The sequence below is a fragment of the Eubalaena glacialis genome, chromosome 1, assembly GCF_028564815.1.
Source record: "Eubalaena glacialis isolate mEubGla1 chromosome 1, mEubGla1.1.hap2.+ XY, whole genome shotgun sequence".
Lineage (NCBI taxonomy): Eukaryota > Metazoa > Chordata > Mammalia > Artiodactyla > Balaenidae > Eubalaena > Eubalaena glacialis.
The window spans coordinates 237,827,699-237,846,637 of NC_083716.1; the positions used below are offsets into that span (position 1 = coordinate 237,827,699).

The 18,939-nt window shown below is 50.7% G+C and overlaps 1 protein-coding gene across 4 annotated transcripts in view; it reads left to right on the plus strand.

Annotated features, from left to right (window-relative positions):
* Nucleotides 1-18,029: 18,029 nt before the first annotated feature.
* Nucleotides 18,030-18,939, plus strand: part of UBE2F (ubiquitin conjugating enzyme E2 F (putative)) — a 49,639-nt gene continuing 48,729 nt past the window's right edge. For 3 of the 4 annotated variants that reach the window (XR_009700800.1, XR_009700799.1, XM_061188954.1), the window contains exon 1: nt 18,030-18,173. The gene's annotated coding sequence lies outside the window, so the exon portion shown is untranslated. Of the gene's footprint in view, nt 18,174-18,517; nt 18,752-18,939 lie in introns of those variants that run through there. The other variant, XM_061188958.1, reaches the window with a different exon arrangement.

Below are 18,939 nucleotides of genomic sequence, written 5' to 3' on the forward strand. Positions count from 1 at the left end.
TTTTGCTCACCCACACACCTGGCCCCTGACTATGTCTTACCTGCGTCCCCTTGCACCCGGAGGATTAACACTAGCCCCCACTGCCTCTGTGTGCCTGTGTGCCTGCCTGGGCATTGGTAGCTGATGGCCTGTTCTCAGGCGGAACTCTGGAGGATAGCTTCCCGCTAACCCCGTGACTGCAGACCAGTTCTGACCAGGATAAACCAGCAAACCTCTCCGGTATCCAGTGGGCTGTGCCTACAGCTTATCCAACCAGGTCCAAACCCCAGTAGCAATGGGCGTGCCAAGCACCCAGACAATGGTTTCTTCTTTTTTTTTTTTTTTTGGCTGCGTTGGGCCTTTGTTGCTGCGCGTGGGCTCTCTCTAGTTGCAGCGAGCAGGGGCTACTCTTCCTTGCGGTGCATGGGCTTCTCATTGTGATGGCTTCTCTTGTCGCGGAGGACGGGCTCTAGGCGCACGGGCTTCAGTAGTTGTGGCGCGTGGGCTCTAGGATGTAGGCTCAGTAGTTGTGGGTCACGGGCTCTAGGGCACAGGCTCAGTAGTTGTGGTGCACAGGCTCAGTAGTTGTGGCTTGAGGGCTCTAGAGCGCAGGCTCAGTGGTTGTGGCGCACGGGCTTAGTTACTCCGTGGCATGTGGGACCTTCCCGGACCAGGGCTCAAACCCGTGTCCCCTGCCTTGGCAGGCGGAGTTTTACCCACTGCACCACCAGGGAAGCCTCAGACGTTGGTTTCTAACACCATTCTCCAAGAAAAGGAAGCGAGCTTTTGGGTTAGTCTGTCATTTGCCCCACCTGTTAACCGTCACCTCTGACAGCAGCAACCCACCTGTGAATATTTTTGACAAACACCCCGTACAGAATGGCTTAAGCCCCGGGCCGAGTTCCAAGTCAGGAGAAAGGAGGATAAGTCTTTTGAGCTGGTCTTTCAGGGAGTTAGTTACCAGGCAGGTCAAATAATGACAATTCTTTGTGAAGGTCTGTTCTTCCCCCTGCCGGGAATGTGGGCTGTTATTTTTGTGGAAATCAACAAAGACCAACCAAATGAGAAGAGCAAAGCCTATCTATTCATAACCATTAAAGTGTAAAATAAATAGATAGTATGTAGTAAGATAGACAGATAGTAACACCCACACATACATATATGCCCCTTTCATTAATTAATAGTATTAATTATACTCAGTTATATTTAGGAACAGGTTGTGTAATTATTAATAAATGCAAGTTTTTATATTTTAAACATCTCTTTTAAAAAAAAAGCTTATCTATTCAGAGCCGGCTGTAGTAAGAGGGTCAGCCACCATCACTTGTGTTTGACAGAGACTCAAAGACAGGCAGAGGAGCGGGAGAGCTTCCCAGTGGGAGACAGGGAAGGCTCCAGAGTGCCTGATGGGGCCATGGGCCTGGGGCGGCCCGTGTGATTAGTATTTTTGGCTTTCTCTGGTTGGTCCTAAGCTGGACGTGAGGACAAAAATTAGGGAAGCTGTCAGTTATTAATCCAGTCCTGGCCATTTGGGGCAGATTGTTACAGAAGTAACTGTTCAGCTTCCTGGATTGTTACTAGAGACAACAATCCCATTCCCTGCAAGTGTGACTTACAGCAAGCCGGCTTCCTGCACTGTGTACTGTCGAGAAGGGGTTAGTGACCTGGGCCGCTGCTGCAGGCTATGGGCCAGAGTTCTATTTTTATACACGGGCTGACCATTGTCTGTTTATATTTCAGTATCTCTCATTTTTCGGCTACTGCTGGGCTGGGGAGCTGGGGATGGGACCAGAGTAAGTTGACACCCACAAGTTCTAACTGTTCTTGCTGAGATTTACCTGCTCCTTTTGATCAGTGCTTCCTGACTTGTTGCTAGTCTTTTTTTTTTTTTTTTTAGTTTATTTATTTACTAATTTATGGCTGTGTTGGGTCTTCGTTTCTGTGTGAGGGCTTTCTCTAGTTGTGGCAAGCAGGGGCCACTCTTCATTGCGGTGAGCGGGCCTCTCACTATCGCGGCCTCTCTTCATGCGGAGCACAGGCTCCAGATGCGCAGGCTCAGTAATTGTGGCTCACGGGCCCAGTTGCTCTGCGGCATGTGGGATCTTCCCAGACCAGGTCTGGAACCCGTGCCTCCTGCATTGGCAGGCAGATTCTCAACCACTGCACCACCAGGGAAGCCCTCGTTGCTAGTCTTTGGTTAATTTCCAGAGTTCCAAAAAGTGGACTCTTATGACTCTTTGGGCCAATTTTTTATTGCTCTTTAGAAGCGGCAGAACTTCCGGGTTCCTTACTCCATTTTTACTCATGTCACTTGCCATATTCATTTTTAAAAGGCACAGAGAGGGCTTCCCTGGTGGCTCAGTGGTTAAGAATCCGCCTGCCACGCAGGGGACATGGGTTCCAGCCCTGGTCCGGGAAGATCCCACATGCCGTGGAGGAACTAAGCCCGTGCGCCACAACTGCTGAGCCTGCGCTCTAGAGCCCGTGCGCCACAACTACTGAGCCCATGCGCCACAACTACTGAAGCCCGCACGCCTAGAACCCGTGCTCCGCAACAAGAGAAACCACAGCAATGAGAAGCCCGCGCACCGCAACGAAGGGTAGTCCCCTCTCACCGCAACTAGAGAAAGCCCGCACGCAGCAACGAAGACCCAATGCAGTCAAAAATAAAATAAATAAAATAAACTTAAAAGGCACAGAGAATGGTCATTTTATAAGTGGAGTGTTCTTTGGAAGTTATGTTCACATTAGCTGACTTTTGCTTTCCAACCTAATCTTGTCATGGTGGGTAACGAGGCCCCCTCTGTGATTCCTATCTAGGGCTGCCCAGATCCTGTTAAGCATGTAAACTGCCTGCCCTCAACCTTTAGTCAAAAGTATGTGCCTACCTTGTCTTTTTATCAACCCAGCAGCAAGGTCTTTATCAACTATGATAAAAACCTAGCACAAGGTCTGGTGCATGCTATCTATTTAATAAAGTGGGTGGCTAGATAAGCCCCCTCTTGGCTGGCACATTATCTCTTGGAACTCAGCACCCACCAGTCCTGTGGAAGGTCATGGGAGCAGGTAGACATTGCTGGGCTTCCCATCGGGCAGAGGGAGCCTGATGAGGAGGGAGCGAGTGGTGGAGAGAGGCAGGACCGAGCAAGCCTCCTAGAAGCTTCCATTCCTGAAGGCCTCCTAGTATCCTGATGCTTGCTGGCTGATCTGCCCCCAGTTTAGAGATGCCAAGTTTGGAAGCAAGTTAGAGCGGGTTTCTGGGTGTTGCTACCAAAGAATCTTGACTAAAGCAAGGTGGATTAATGGAAGGTAGAACCAAAGACAGGACAGTGAGGGCAGCACGTAGATCGTCGGCATGGTCCAGAGGGGAGCCGTGTCGGTGTTTGCGTGCTATTGTGGGCCTTGATATACATATGCCCTGACCCCTGAACCCCCCAGAAACTCCCCCCTCCCATCTCCCCCTGCTAATGTTACAGAGTAATCGAGCAAGCACAGACCACGTCTGCAAGGCAGCTGTGCATTAGGGTGGGGTGGGGCTGGGGGTAGCATTTGGGTGTGGGTGGAAGGTTCTGGTACAGGGGACGCACTTGGAATGCTGATGGGGAGGGGCCTCCCCATCATCACCTCAATGAAGCCAAGTGATGGATAAAGAGAATTTTCTGGACTCTCAATGCCTGCTTCTCAGAATCACTTTGGAAAGCCCAAGGAGTGCAGGAAAACAAAGGGAGCCCCTCCCCACCGAGTCATCCCCATCTGAGCAGCCTTCCCACCCGGAACGGAGACACAAGGCCACACCTAGTGTCCAGGTAGACCAAGTCATTTTCCCATCTAGAAACCAGTGTTTTGTTACTGAAAAGAAGACGGATGTTGGGGTAAGCAGCTAACATTGTCGGTCACTCCCCTCCTCCGCTCTGCATGGCTCTGCATACCATCCTCCCAAGATACCCTCTGGGGAAAGAGGGCCCAGCCTTAGGCCTGTAGACAACACCAGGCTGCTAATTCCCTCTCCCTTCCGTCTAAATCGGAGCGAGCCGCGTCACTCCTGCCCACAGCCCATTGGCCAGAGCCAGGCACGTGACCCCACTTCCCTGGGGTCTGGGGTCTCGGGGAGCAGGAAGAATGCTCGCGAGCATGAACATCAACACTGCGAGCCTTTCACACAAGTGAGGTGCTCTGCGTGTGCGTGTAGAGAAGACCTTCAGGGCTTCCCTGGTGGCGCGGTGGTTGAGAATCCACCTGCCAATGCAGGGGACACGGGTTCGAGCCCTGGTCTGGGAAGATCCCACATGCCGCGGAGCAACTAGGCCCGTGAGCCACAACTACTGAGCCTGCGCGTCTGGAGCCTGTGCTCCGCAACAAGAGAAGCCGCGATAGTGAGAGGCCGGCGCACCGCGATGAAGAGTGGCCCCCGCTCGCCGCAACTGGAGAAAGCCCTCGCACAGAAACGAAGACCCAACACAGCCGTAAGTAAATAAATAAATAAATTTTAAAAAAAAAGAAAAGAAAAGACCTTCAGGACTGTTGTTAGCTGGGAAAAGGGGGAGAGCAAGCTGCCGAGCTCGGGTAGAGTGTGACCCTGCTTGTGTAAGAGATGGCTCTAGAGGTAGCTATGGAGACAAGGCTGTGTGTGTGCTCTTCCTGCTGTAACAATGACCCCAAGCCTAGCGGCTTCCAACAACACACTCTTGCTCTCTTATCATTCTGGAGGTGAGAATGCTGAAATCAGGGGGTCTGCAGTGCTGTGTTCCTTCTGGAGACTTCGGGGGGAAATCCGTTTCTTTGCCTGTTTCAGCTCCCAGAGGCTGCCTGTTTCTCTTGGCTTGTGGCCCTCTTCCTTCATCTTCAAAACTAGCAGCACAACATCTTCAAATCACTCTCTGTCCGACCTTCCATCCTCACATCTCTCTCCCTCTGACTTTGACCTTCCTGCCTCCTTCTTGTAAGGACCCTTATGATTACATTTAGGGCCCATCCAGATAATCCAGGCTAATCTCCCCATATTAAACCTGTCACTTAATCATATATGCAAAATCCCTTTGGCCAAGGGAGGTAACATATTCATAGGTTCCAAGGATTAGGATATGGATATCTTGGTGTTAAGTGGCGTGTGTGTGTGTGTGTGTGCAATATTCTGCCTATCCCAATGGCTATAAAAACTTTTGGAGAAGTTTGTTATATAGTGGTGGGGGGCTCTTAAGAAGACATTCAATTATGACTACAAAATTAAGGATGAAAGTAAATATTATTTAGAATGAGAAAGTAAATTGCAAATACCACAAACATGAAAAAACAGAAAAAGATATAACTCACATATGGTATTTACTTATAATTTTATTTTATATAATATAAAATAAAATTTTATATTATATATTAAGTAAAATAAATATAAAATAAATATATTATATTAAATAAATAAAATTTATATTATATATTACATGTTATATATAAATATTATATGATCATATTTTTTGGGTTTCATAATATTTTTAGTATTTATTGTTTATTTTCTCACTCTAAATGAATATTCACTTTCATCTCTAACATTGAATTCTTTAAGTATACTTTGTATACCAACTTTATATAATTCAGTATAATCTTTCTTAAAGAGGGCCCCAAACTGTACATTGAGCCATAGACCCCCAAAACCTGATCTGCCCTGGAGTACTTTTTTTTGGGCCACGTGGCTTGCAGGATCTTAGTTCCCTGACCAGGGCACCAGGGGTGCCCTGGCAGTGAAAGCACCAAGTCCTAACCACTGGACTGCCAGGGAATTCCCAAGCCCTGGAGTATTTTTATAAAGAAAAATTTAATTGTTTTCTTAAGTCAAAATCAGGATGTGATTCAATTCAAATCCAATACAAATTCAGAAAGAATTAGAAAAACTGATTTTAAAATTCATATGGAAGAGTAAAGATTTTAGAACTGCTAAGGCATTTCTGGTGGGGTGCGGGGGAAGGATGATGAATTTGTGAAGGGAATTCGTGCTACCTGAGATTAAGATCTACCATTATAAAACTAATAATGAGAAGAGGGTAGTATTGGTGGGAAGATAAATAGCTCAGTGGAACAGAATAGTGAGTCCAGAAACAGGCCCAAACACATTTGGGAACTTGACATATGATTGACATGACATTACACTTCAGTGGGGAAAGAGCTGACAGCTCAATGAAATACCGTTGGAACAACTGGTTTTCTGTACAGAAAAAAATGCAATTGCATTTCTATTTACCCATAGCCCAACATAAATGCCAGTTGAATTAAAAGATTATACACTCAAATATTAACAACTGTAAAACTATTAGAAAAATATATAGGAGAATGTCTTTTATAATCTCTGGGAAGAGGAGTTCTTAGTGAAAAAGCACAACTCATAAAAGAAAAGACTGGGGACTTCCCTGGCGGTCCAGTGGTTAAGACTCTGAGCTTCCAATGCAGGGAGCCCGGGGTTCGATCCCTGGTCTGGGAACTAAGATCCCACGTGCCATGAGGTGCGGCCAAAAAATTTTTTTAAAAAATAAAAGATTGATGAATTTGACATCAACATTGAAAACTTCCATATGACAAAAGAAACCATAAACAAAGCACAAACAAGCCACTGACCAGAAGAAGATTTTGTGTATTCAACGCAAGATTTGTTCCAGAATGTACAAAGAACTTCTACAAATCAATAAGAAAAAGACAACTTAACAGAAAAAGTGGGCAAAGGATATGAAGAGGCCATTCCCTGAATGGCCAATAGACATGAGAAAAGATGCAGAAACTCACCATTCAGGGAAATGCAAATTAAAACCACAGTGAGAGACCATTTCATACCCATCACATGGCAAAAATCACCAAGTCTGTCATTGCCAGGAAGTTATGGGGAAATGCAAGCTCTTATATACTGCTTGTTGGCATGTTAAGTTATGACCACCTGGAAGACCAGTTTGGCAATTTTAGCAAGGTTAAAAATGTGTGTACTCCACCAGCTGGCAATTTCACTTCTGGGGGCAGGCCTTGGAGAAGCCCTTTCCCTGTGCCCCAGGTTGCTGTACCGGTGTTCACTGCAGCGCTGTTGTAATACCAGGTAAGTGGAAGCAACCTAAACGTCCAGGAAACGGGAGGAACAATTGTGAAATATTCTTACGAAGGAATAACACAAGCATCGATTAAAATGAATACAGTGGATCTCTATATACAGATACGAATAGACTTCAAAAACATACTATTAAGCTTAAAAACCAAGTTGTGGAATAAGTACGTGTGTGTGAATAAATGTATAAACACCTCAGAGTAGAATTGCTTGGTTGTACGGTGAGCATTTGCTCACCACCTATTTTCCAAAGCTGATGTGCCAGTTTTCACTCCCATCTGCGGGGCATGAGAGTTGCAGCTGCCCCACATCCTTGGTATTGCTTGGTATTCCCAGCCTTTTCGTTTTAGGCGTTCTCATGGGTGTGAAGGGATGTTACACTGAGGTTTCTATTTGCCTTTCCTGATGACTAGTGAGGAGGCATGTGTCATGTGCTTCTTGCCATTTGAGTAATCTTGTCTGCATGGCGCCTGTCCAAGTCTCTGGCTGGTTTTTCTTTGGGAATTTCTCCCTGTTCTTGTTTATCTGCAGAGTCTTTATAGGTTCTGGACTTGAAGCCTTTGTGGAGTACACGTACTGCAAATATATTCTTCCCCTCTATGGCTTGTTTTTTTTTTTTTTACTATCCTAATGGTATCATTTGATGAAGAGAAAGTCTCAATTTTAATGTAGTCCGAGGTATTCTTTTTGTCCTTTATGGTTAGTGCTTTTTGAGTTCTGTTTAAGGAATCTTTGCCTTCTCCGAGTAAAGTATTCTGAGTTCTTCTAAAGCATTATTACCATTCACATTTAGATCTACAATCCACCTGTAATGGAAACCCTTTGCGATCTCTCATGTGAGGTGGTGAGCCATTGTGGCGGGAGGGCTGGGATCGGGGTCCTAGAGTCCATCCTGGGAGGGGTAGCCGCCCTCCCCCGTGCAGGGAAGCTCTTCCCGAAGATGTATAAAGCGTCTCCCCTCACGGATTTTCCTCTGCTCTGCTTTTCCACGGCTCCTCTAGATGCCCCCTGGAGGCTGGTCCTGCCCTGCAGCCAGCTCCTGCAGCTTCCTCCGAGGCCAGGACAGCCCGGCTGCAGGAACGCAGTTCGCAGCCCTGGGCTGGGCTGTCGGCCCTGCGGGCCCCGCCCTGCCCGCGACCGTCTCAGGCCCACCCTTGGAGCCACGCTCGGCGGCCCACCGCCTGAGTGCGGTTCTCACCCAGCCCCAGGCGGCCCGGGCTGCGGGATCTGGCAAAACTGCGGCGCTGGGCCACCTCCTGCGTGGACCCGGGGAGAGGCCACTGCGCTCACCATCCGGAGGGCGCCCGAGAAGGGGGCCCCCGGGGGGGTGGTGTCAGCGGCCGGGCGGTGCCCCCAGCCGCTCCCCGAGCAACCGCACGCTCCGGACCCCCGCGCCCCCTGTAACCCCGCGTCCCGTGTCCCCGCGCCCGTGTCCCCTAGTCCAGGGTAACCGCATGCCCCAGGTCCGCGCGCCCATGGTCCGGGGGAGCACGGCGTCCGCGGGGTGGGCACCCGGCCTTCCGGGTCGCACCGAGCCGGAGGCTCCCGAGGGGCTGGACCCCAGCAGCCCGGCCGAGTCTAAGGCCTGAGCCGAGAAGGGCGTCCAGAGCGGCCGCGAGTGCCCCGCTGGTGTAGACTTGGCGGCCCAGGACGTCCGAGGTACCTCCGTGTTCCCCACGGGCTACCCTGGCAGGCAGGCAGGCACCTCGCCCACTATGGCCCTGGTGGAAGGACACCCCTCGGGGCCCGGCCCTGGCGGCGCCTCCACGTGGCCTCGGAGAGGCAACCGGGGTCCGGGTGGAGCTGGGGGTGGGCGGCTTCCGCCCCCCCCCCGTCCCCCCCGCACCCCCAGGCAGAGGTGGGGAAGCTGCGGGCCTAGCCCTGCCCAGCAGCCTGCCTCCCCTCCCCCCCCTCCCCTCCCTCTCCCCTCTCCCTCCCCTCCCTCCCCTCCCTCCCCTCCCTCTCCTCCTCTCCCTCCCCCTCCTCTTCCCTCTCCCCCTCCTCCAAGAGATGCCAAGTGACAGGAGATTGGGGGGGGGGAGGCTATCTCGCTCGGACTGCCTGGTCTCAGACCCTTACCTTCCCAGACCACTTACAGAGGTCTCTGAGATGCTCTCTGAGCCCCAGGGCTGTTCTGCCCCCAGCTCCCCACGTCATGCGGGCCCAGGGGCCTCCAATCGGGCAGTGCCCCCACCATCCACGGCTGGGCTGCCTATGTGGCTTTGGAACCTGGAAGGTGAGCAGCTCCCACCCCTCTCAGCACTTGATGGGCAATGTTTTGAACAAGGTCCTAGACTCTCCCTCCCTCCCCACTGCATACAAATCCCAACATGCAGGGTTCTAAGAAGTGAAAAGCCAGGTTTCCACCTCCACCCCATCCCATAGCCCAGAGCAACTGTCAGCAGTCAGTGTATAAGTGTTACGAGTGGAATTGTGTCCCCTCCAAATTTATGTTGGAGCCCTAACCCCTGGACCCTCACAATGTGACCTTATTTAGAGATTGGGCCTTTACAGATTTAATTAAAATAAAATGAGGTCATTGGGGTGGGGCCCAATCCAATATGATTGGTGTCCTTGTAAGAAGGGGACATTTGTGCACAGGCACGCACAGAGGGAAGATGATGTGAGGACAGAGGGAGAAGACACGAGCCAAGGAGAGAGGCCTGAACAGATTCCCCCTCGCGACATCGGAGGGAACCAGCCCCACCGACACCTTAGTCTCGGGCTTCCAGGCTCCAGAGCTGAGAGACAATGAATTTCTTTTGTTTAAGCCACTCCGCTTATAGTACTTTGTTTCATCAGCTCTAGCAAACTAATACAATATGCTTCTGAATATTTTCTAATAGTTTGTAAACTTATCTCTAAACAGACTATTTTTACACAATGTCATTATACTATTCATGCAATTATGCCACTAATTTTTCCATTTTATGATAGATGGTGGACACATTTCCATGCCAGGAGGTGCCCGTCTGCTGCTTCTGTGAGTAGCTACCCAAGCTCACCCCCTGAAGCGCCTGATTTCCTCAAGGACCTGTGGGTAGAGTCATAGGTGGCTTCCAGACTGATGCTGCTGAGAACAGTACAGCAGTGACGGGGTGAGAGTAACCTGTTCTGCACCTGACATCCCATGTGGCCTCTGGCCGGGCTCAGGTCCCACTCTCCCCTGCTAGCTGGTTCTCAACAGTTCCTTCACGTGATGTGGGCTTTTCCATGCAGACGATGTCTTCAAACTCTTCCCTGATCCAGACATGTACATTCTGAGAGATGTAAAGTTTGTAATTTTCTTTACCCAGGTCATGCCTCTTTGCCATCAAGCTTATTTAAATATTTTACATGCCTTTCTTTCCCCTCCCCCCCATTGTGGAAAGGGTTTCTTGATAACTTCTAATCGGCTGATGTTGGTACATAAAATTTACCTATTGTTTTTTTTTAATTCGAGTCACTTTGTTCAGTTTTAGTTTTTTAGTTTTCAGTTGCCTCTTGGATATTTTAGGGAGCCAATCACATTGTCTCATTATGTAATGGTCACATTGCCTAGTCCTTTCTATTAACTATCTTCTGTTTCTGGCACATGCCTTATAGAGGTAGCCAGAACTTCCAGAATAATATTAGGTAATAATGATGGTGAGGGTGGGTATCTTTGAGTCTTTCTTCATCCTATTGACTGTGCCCACTCCATCATCTCTCTTCGTTGTAACCTGCCCCAGTGCTCTCTGGGTCTTTCTCCTGGCCTCTCAGATGGAGGTAGTGTCCCCTTTTTCCTGCAACATGTGTTTGGGGACTGCCGTGAGGCAGACTGTATTTTCTTGTAGAAAATGTATGTTGAGAATTTCGTTGGACTTGAATGTACTGTACATATAGCACGTGGAGGGGCATTTCTACTGCCACGTGGATAGTCACCATTTATTTCAAAACAGTTTTATCCGTCTTCTTGAAATTTAGAAAGGCCTTGGAAGCCTGTTTTTTAAACAGTGTGTTCAAGGAAGCCATATGCTGCTCCATAGTTATTTCTCTAGTGAGTAGCAGCATTAAAATCAGTTATTTGACGCAAGACCTGTGCTCCAAGGTAAGGGTCAGTCATGTTAAAAGAGACCTTTGTATTGTTATGAAGACAAAATAAAATAAAGTTTGAAGAAAAAATGAGGAAAATTCACTCAAAATGCTACCATTCTGACACAAAAATTATATTCATTTTTGTTAATTTACTTCTAGTCTCTGCCCATATATTTGTTTTCCAGAATTGCGGTCATTGAATTTATACAATTTGAATGTTGATTGTTTCATTTAATTTAATAAGTATGTTCATGCTTCTACATAATCTGCATAACAATCAAGTTTAATCACTGTGTAATATTCTTGTAAGTAAATGAATGGTAATTTAGTTAACCTTCCCCTAATACTGAGCTTGAGGTTGCTTCCAAGTTCTATAACAATGGATATTTTTGTGCCAGGGCTTTTTCTGCTTTTGGATTACTCCGTTAGGCCAATCCCTACAATAGAATTACTGGGTCAAAAGATCTGAAGGCTTTTAGGACTTTTTTTGCCCTCTTAAAGGTTTGTGCTGGGTCACCTGATACCAGCAGAGTAAGCAGTAGCCCAGGTCCACTCTGAACGGTGGCTCCTCCTCTTCACAAACAGGAGCCACAGCGTGGCCATCACCAGAGCTCTGGAGTCAGACGTCAGTCATGAGGGTTTAGAAAGGAGTTACTGGAATGTTGGTTCTTCACCCCCGCCTCCAGTGAGATGGAGCTGTGGCTGCAGGGGGAGGGGCTCTCCCTGGAAGTGGGACTGCCTTGATGTGCCAGGTGACTGCCTTGGGTGACCCCAGTGTGGTCCCAGGGGTTGCAGCCCAAGATGCAGACCAATGGATGTCATCTTGGACTGTTACAGTTGCTCAGAACACGGGATGGTTGCTCTTAATCCTGTTCCTGCCTTCTTCCCTCGAGTGTTTACATAAACTCTCGTGGATATACATTTTCAACCATAGGGGTTTTGTTTTTTAAGGGAAAACAGGTTTTGTGGCATTCTTCCCATAGCACTCACCGAAACGGACAATGTCAGATACTTAGAGCAACAAAAACTATAGGTATTATACAAAATATAAAACCCAGGCAGCAGCACCTCACTGCAAGAGTGGTCTGAGCATCCTGAATCCCTATGAATGTGTCATGATGAGCCCTGGGCTGATGGCTTCTGCCTAGTCCTCCAGGGAGTCTCCTTAATACCCAGATCCCAGGCTGCCCTTGAAGCCACCAACCACCATTCTTGGCACGATTCCTGGAGATACTGTGCATGAGCTTCCTATGGGTACCGTAACCAACAGTGGTTTAAAACACGTATTTATTCTCTCGCGGTCCTGTAGCTCAGAAATCCAAAATCAGGGGGTCTACAGGGCCCTGTTCCTTCCAGAGGATTCAGGGGAGACATGTTCTTGCCTTTTTCAGCTTCTAGAGGCCACTTGTACTCCTTGGCTCAGGCCTCTTCCTCCAATCACCCCCACCTCTGCTTCCATTGTCACATCCTCTACTAGTGACTCTGATGTCCTGACTCTCTCCTGTAAGGACCTTGTGGTTATGATGGGCCCACCTGGATAATCCCCATTTTAGTCCATTTAGGCTACTGTAACAAAATACCACAAACTGGGTGGTTATAAACAACAGAAATTTACTTCTCATGGTTCCGGAGGCTGGAAGTCCAAGATCAAGGTGTTGGCAGATATGGTAACGGGGGAGGTTCCACTTTCTGATTCATAGATGGCCGCCTTCTCTCTGTGTCCCCACGTGGCAGAAGGGACAAGGGAACTCTGACTTTTTTTTATAAGGTCACTAATCCCATTCATGAGGGCTCCACCCTCATGACCTAATCACCTCCCAAAGTCCTCACCTCCTAATATCATCACCTTGGGGGCTAGGATTTAAACATATGAATCTGGGGGGGGGACATAAACATTCCATATGTAGCACTCCCCATCTCAAAATCCTTAACTTAATCATAACTGCAAAGTCCATTTTACCATGTAAAGTAACATAGTCACAGGTTCTAGTAATTAGTTCAAGGACGCCTTCAGGGGACTATTATTCAGCTTAGCATGTATGGTCACACAGACACACACACACACACACACACACACACACACACACACACATTCCTACTATTTATGTCCCCTACCAGAACTAAACTATAAAAACTTTTCATCAGCAGCATAAAAATACCTGAAAACATGAACAGACTTCTGTCAGTGACTAATACAAAAGAATATGCAATGCAAAACAGGAGAGAGTGTGACAAAGGCAGATGATTTTAATATATTTTCCTGAGAAAGTAAAAGCAAAAGTCTCAGAGGAAGGCAGCTTCTCTCTTGTGTAATGTTCCCAGGGCTTTTCCATGTGGGGGCCTGATCTGACGGGGTGACCTGAAGGGGGAAGAATCACAGAAGTGCAGTCTGCAGGAAGGGGCAGCAGGGACCACGGGGAGCTGATTGTACGATGTCTCTATTCCAGTTACAACGCACAGCCCTTGTTAAAATGTGCCCAGTGTGGCTTTAGGGTGAGTGAGAAAATCTCAGTCCTGTAATATTTAAAACACTGCTTTGATTCAGTCCCTTTTCAGGAAAGCTGTCACAGCCCATTTATTATTTTTTAAAGGAATAAAAGGAAACGTGATGCTTTCCCTGGAGGCCAGTTATGGAGCAGTCAAAAGTTAATTATACTAGATGTGTAATTAGAGTCATACCACTTAGAATCCAATTGTCTGCTGCCTGGATGATAGCTGCTTCCACCATCATCATCATCATCACCATCATTCAAGCCCCGATCTGGCCCAACTATAAGGGGCTTGCCCCGCCTTCATGTACAAAGGATCCCAGAACTGGTGGACCAAGGATGCTGATGTGTCTTGGTTGACAACCTCTCGCAGTACCCCACAACCACTGCCAGCCACTGTTTGTCTAGTCTCATCTTTGCTTCATCCTCTCCTCTCCAAATTAGACCCAGGGCACTGCCTTTCACCATAAAAGGCCCAATAAAGCTTTTCCTAACAATAACATACCATCTCTCCACTTTTAGCAACAGAAAGCACCAGGAGGACCTTGGGTTTTGTACATTCGTCTTCAGCCTCCCCAGTTGGACTCTAAGGCATAGCTGTCCTCCCTCCCTCCTTCCCCCAACAGTCTCTAAACTCAAGTGGGACTGCGGAGTCGCTGATCTGCTGTGTGCAGAGCAAAGCTTGAGTCCCAGTTGTATCCCTCATTCTATCGTGATTTACCAGTACTAGTTCTCCAAGGAGCTCGTGGTTTTGGAGGGCAGGGTGTGCGTTTTAAATTTATTTATTTATTTATTTATGGCTGTGTTGGGTCTTCGTTTCTGTGCGAGGGCTTTCTCCAGTTGCGGCGAGCGGGGGCCACTCTTCATCGCGGTGCGCGGACCTCTCACTATCGCGGCCTCTCTTGTTGCGGAGCACAGGCTCCAGACGCGCAGGCTCAGTAATTGTGGCTCACGGGCCCAGTTGCTCTGCGGCATGTGGGATCTTCCCAGACCAGGGCTCGAACCCGTGCCTCCTGCATTGGCAGGCAGATTCTCAACCACTGCGCCACCAGGGAAGCCCAGGGTGTGCGCTTTATACATTCTGTCCCCTTCCGGCACTCAGCACTTGGTAGATGCTCATCATACAGTTCTTGACTTACTGACATATATTTCAGAAGAACCTGTAGGGACATGGGCCTGTGTGTGTCCAGGCCTGCTCTTCAGTGCCCTGGGCCTTACTCCCTAGGAGAATAGGGCCTGGTTGGAGGGTAGGATGCACGCCCTGGAATAACCTGGAACAACACAGAACAGGTTGGAGCAGGTACCAGCTGAGGGTTGAGTTGGACCCTTCCATCCATGTCTACGCCACACCTAGCATTGCCAGTGCAGTTTCCCAATCCATGCAAGGGGCTGCGTTTGGAACATCGCTGAGGTCTTGCCCTGGCAAAGGCTTCGAGTCCACGGGACGGCGTGGGGCAGAGCAGTCTTCCACTGGAGCACAGAGCCAGGAATGTCTACCCCGATCAGGTGCCACTGGTGTGGGAGAGCTCTGCTCCGTCCACAGTGTGTGCAAGAGGGAAGAGTGGAGTGAATGGCTAAGGAAGTCATGCCCCTTAGGGCTTCCCTAGGCTTTTCCTGCCTAGGAAGCCCTGCCCTAACCCAGCAGGCACCCAGGCCCTTGCACCAGACGATGTTAACCAGCTGGCAGGCTGCCCCAGGCTGAAGAGTGCCCAGAGCCCTGGCTTGGTGGTACCATGTCACCCAGGTCAGTGAGTCCCAGACCAGGCCGGGACAGCCTGTGCAGCTGTGTCCAGAGACAGGAATGGCTGAAAAGTCAGGGGACATCTCCCTTCCCTGTTCCAGCCAGAAGCCCTGGGTTGAGCTGCTCAGGGCAGGGGTGAAGGAGGTGGGAGGGGCACCTAATGAGCTGCGTCCAGATGCTCTTCCCCGGCACCAGTGCTATTCCGGGAGGCTTGTTACCGAATCCAAGCTCGTGCTGCTCACTGCACGACAGGCCAATACATCAAGAGGCACGTTGTTGGGGAAAGGAATAGTGACTTTATTCAGAAAGCCAGCAAACTGAGATGGTGGTGGACCAGTGTCCCGAAGAACCATCTCACCCAAGTTAGAATTCAGGCTTCTTTTATACTAAAAGGGGAGGGGGTAAAGTCCCAGTTCTGGTCAGCCTCCCGAAGGGATGTGTTCATTTCTTCCTTTCTGCAGCCATTCACAGGTGGGCCTGGTCAGGATGTTTCCTGTGAGCTAAACATACGCATTGTAGCTTAATGCTCATTACCTGGGAGGCAGGGTTCCCAGAGATGGGCCATCATATATCATTCAAGCTTCTAGGCAACATCCCTTTAGTGATTAACTTGTAATAAAATACAAAGGTTCTTCCCTATTAGAGGCTCACGATTGGTCCTCTACCCCTTCCTCTCATATGTTCGGGTGCGCACGCATACACACACACACACACACACACACACACGGTGGGCACATGATCTGAGCCCAGCCATTCTCTCCTGGAGAATGTGAAATTGGGAGGGAAGGGACAGCCCCCTCTGTGGCCTGGATTGTAAAGATGTATCTGAGGCCAGGCCCCAGCTCCACTGAGGCATCCGGGAGGACAAGGCCAGCCCCCAGAGGGCAGGACTCAGATGGAGCCACTAAGAGCTAGAGGCCAGGCTCCCAGTTGCCTCCTTAGATCCTATGAACATATCTTGTCTTCTAAATCTTTTGTGCTTAAGCTAGTGAAAGTTCGGTTCTGAAGGAGCCTCAGATGAACACAAATTGCTTCTCCAGGAAGCAGGAGGGCCAGTTTTGCCCCTCTCCTGCCACCTAATGGACATGGAGCATTGGTTGAGGGCAAATCCCAGCTCTGCCTTATCAGGCAGACTACTTAACGTCTGTGCCTCGGTTTCCTCGTCTGTAAAATGGGGATAATAAAACACCTGTTTCATGAGGTTGTTGTGAGGATTACATGAGTCAATAATCTAGTAAACCCTAAATAAGGCTCAGGTGAAGGCATGAGGCAGCCTCATGAAATGGAGCTTCATTTATCCACAATGGTGAGATTTGGGCCACCACGGGCCCATGTGCACTCAGGCTGTCCTATAGTCAGTGTTCCTTAGCAAGACAAATACTCAAGCCAATGCACTGTACCTTAACTTGCTGCCTTGCTTCAGGCCTTATCTTCTCTCGCCAGGACTGCTGCTACAAGCTCATGCAATACTTATCCAGCAGATGTGTTTTGACCACCTGTTGCCAGGATCGGGTTAGAAGGATGGGAAACACAGAAGAGGAGGACCTGAGGAGCTGAGCTTAGGGAAACAGGCATTGACAGTGTCTTGAGCACCAGGAATGAGGAAGCACTGGGTTTCAGCAAAGTCACAGAAGGGCGCCTGCCCCTCCCAGACTTTGGGCCCTCTCTGAGCAAGTGGTGTCTAAGCTTAGGAAAATTTAGGAGTTAGCCAGGTGAAGAAGGAGGAAACTGTTCCCAGACAGAAGGAATACCGTGAATTTTGTCCATGACTGGTCTTCCTCACTCGGGTCTCCTCTCTGCCTGGCGCCCTTCCCACCAGCTCTCTCAGAGCCAGAAGCCTCTTTCAGAAAGGAAACTTGATATTGTCACTCCACCGTTTAAAACCTATCAGTGGGGCTTCTGGAAATGAAGTTCTAACTCCTTGGCTCTTTTTTCCCTGTCCACGAGGTGAACCTCCTCTCTCAGATGGCTCACTCCTCCAGGAGCCCCGCCTGACCCTGCCAGAGCGCCTATTACCAACCACACCAGGACGCGAATGGACGTGAGAATAATTTGTATTCAACGAGCTAGAAATTAGAACAATTTGAAACAGATTTTTTAAAGTAAGTACTTTGCAAAAGCGTAAGAGCTAAAACAAGGCATGAAAACCGTAAGACAACAGGAAAGCGCCCACCCATTCCACTGCAGTCTTCCCGGAGCACCCCGGGGGTTGGTGGCTGCACGGCCCCGCTCACTTCCGACACTGGGGGCTGTGGGGCGGCCGCTCCTCTGCATCCTGAGCACTGTGATGGGCACACAGCAGGCGCCCCATCCACCGAGGCAGTCAGTACCGGCCTAGCAGCCCCTGCAGCCCACGCTGCGCGGGGATTCTCTCAGCCGCAGGCCCAGACTTAGCACACGGCCAAACGAACGGAGGCAGGAACACCGCGCACAGCCCCCGGTCCTTCGGCGCGCAGGCTCGGAAACTGGGCGACCTCGCCCCTGGTCGCCGCTGGCCAATCAGCGCGGGCCGCTAGATCCGTGCCCGCCCCAGGCCACGCCCGCAGCCAATGAGAGAGGCCCGAGAGGCCGGCCGCCGAGCCCAGCCCCGGCCGGCGCACTCTGCTGTTCGCCTGTCAGGCTCCAAATAAAGTTCTTCGGGGCTTTGAATTTTTTTTTTAAAGCGCCCTCTGCAGTCTCGGCCGCAGCGGGCGAGAGCGGCCGACTCCCCGCCCCGCCACTTCCGGTCTCGCCCCCCGGAGCCGGTGCGGCTGTGAGGGGCTGCGTTTCGCCGCCGCCGGCCGGCCGGGCATGGTGTTGGGCGCCGGGCCCGCCTCGCCTGTCTCGGGGTGCCCAGGTGAGCAGCGCGGGGCCCTGCGGCGGGCGAGGGGCTGCCACGGGCTGGAGGGTGGCTCGGCTCCCGCGGCGCCGCTGCACCCGGCGGGCGGGCCGGAGGGCGGGCGGCGCCGGGGCCGCCCAGGCCGTGCGGGTCCTCACGGCCGGGCGGACGCTGCGGGGCGTGGGCCGGGGAACGCGGGGCTGGGTCCGGGGCGCTGGCCGCGGCCGGGCTCCAGGGGCAGCGCGCCCCGAGCCCGGACCTGTGCCGGGCACACACACGGCCTCGCTCGCGCCCGCCGTCGCGGGGGAGCTGCGAGCCGCATTGTCCGGGAGGAAACGCAGCGCCGAGTGGGCCCAAGGTCACCGGCCCGACGTGGCCGGAGGCAGCGGGACTCGGACTCAGGCGGCCGGACTCCTGATCGACTGGGAATCGGGCTAGGCCAGGGGGCCGCTGAGGGTGCGGAGGATCCCGGCTGCCGCCTCGCCAACTTGCCTGCGGCTTCCCCACAACCGGGGGCGACCACGGCTGGTTTGAGGGTCTTCCCGGGGCAGAGGAGCGGGGAGGACATCTTGGACCGATTCGTACGGCCAAGTCTGGTGTGTAATCTTGGGTGTGGCCCTCCCCTCCCCTCCCTGGGTCTCAGTTCCCTCATCCGTCCCACGAGGGGATTGGGTCCGCCCCTCTGCCTTCCCTCCAGCGCTGGAGTGGGGTCAGGATGGACTGGAGTGGCCGGAGAAGGCTTCTTGGAGGAGAGGTAGGAATCTGGATAGTCATCTGTTATCCT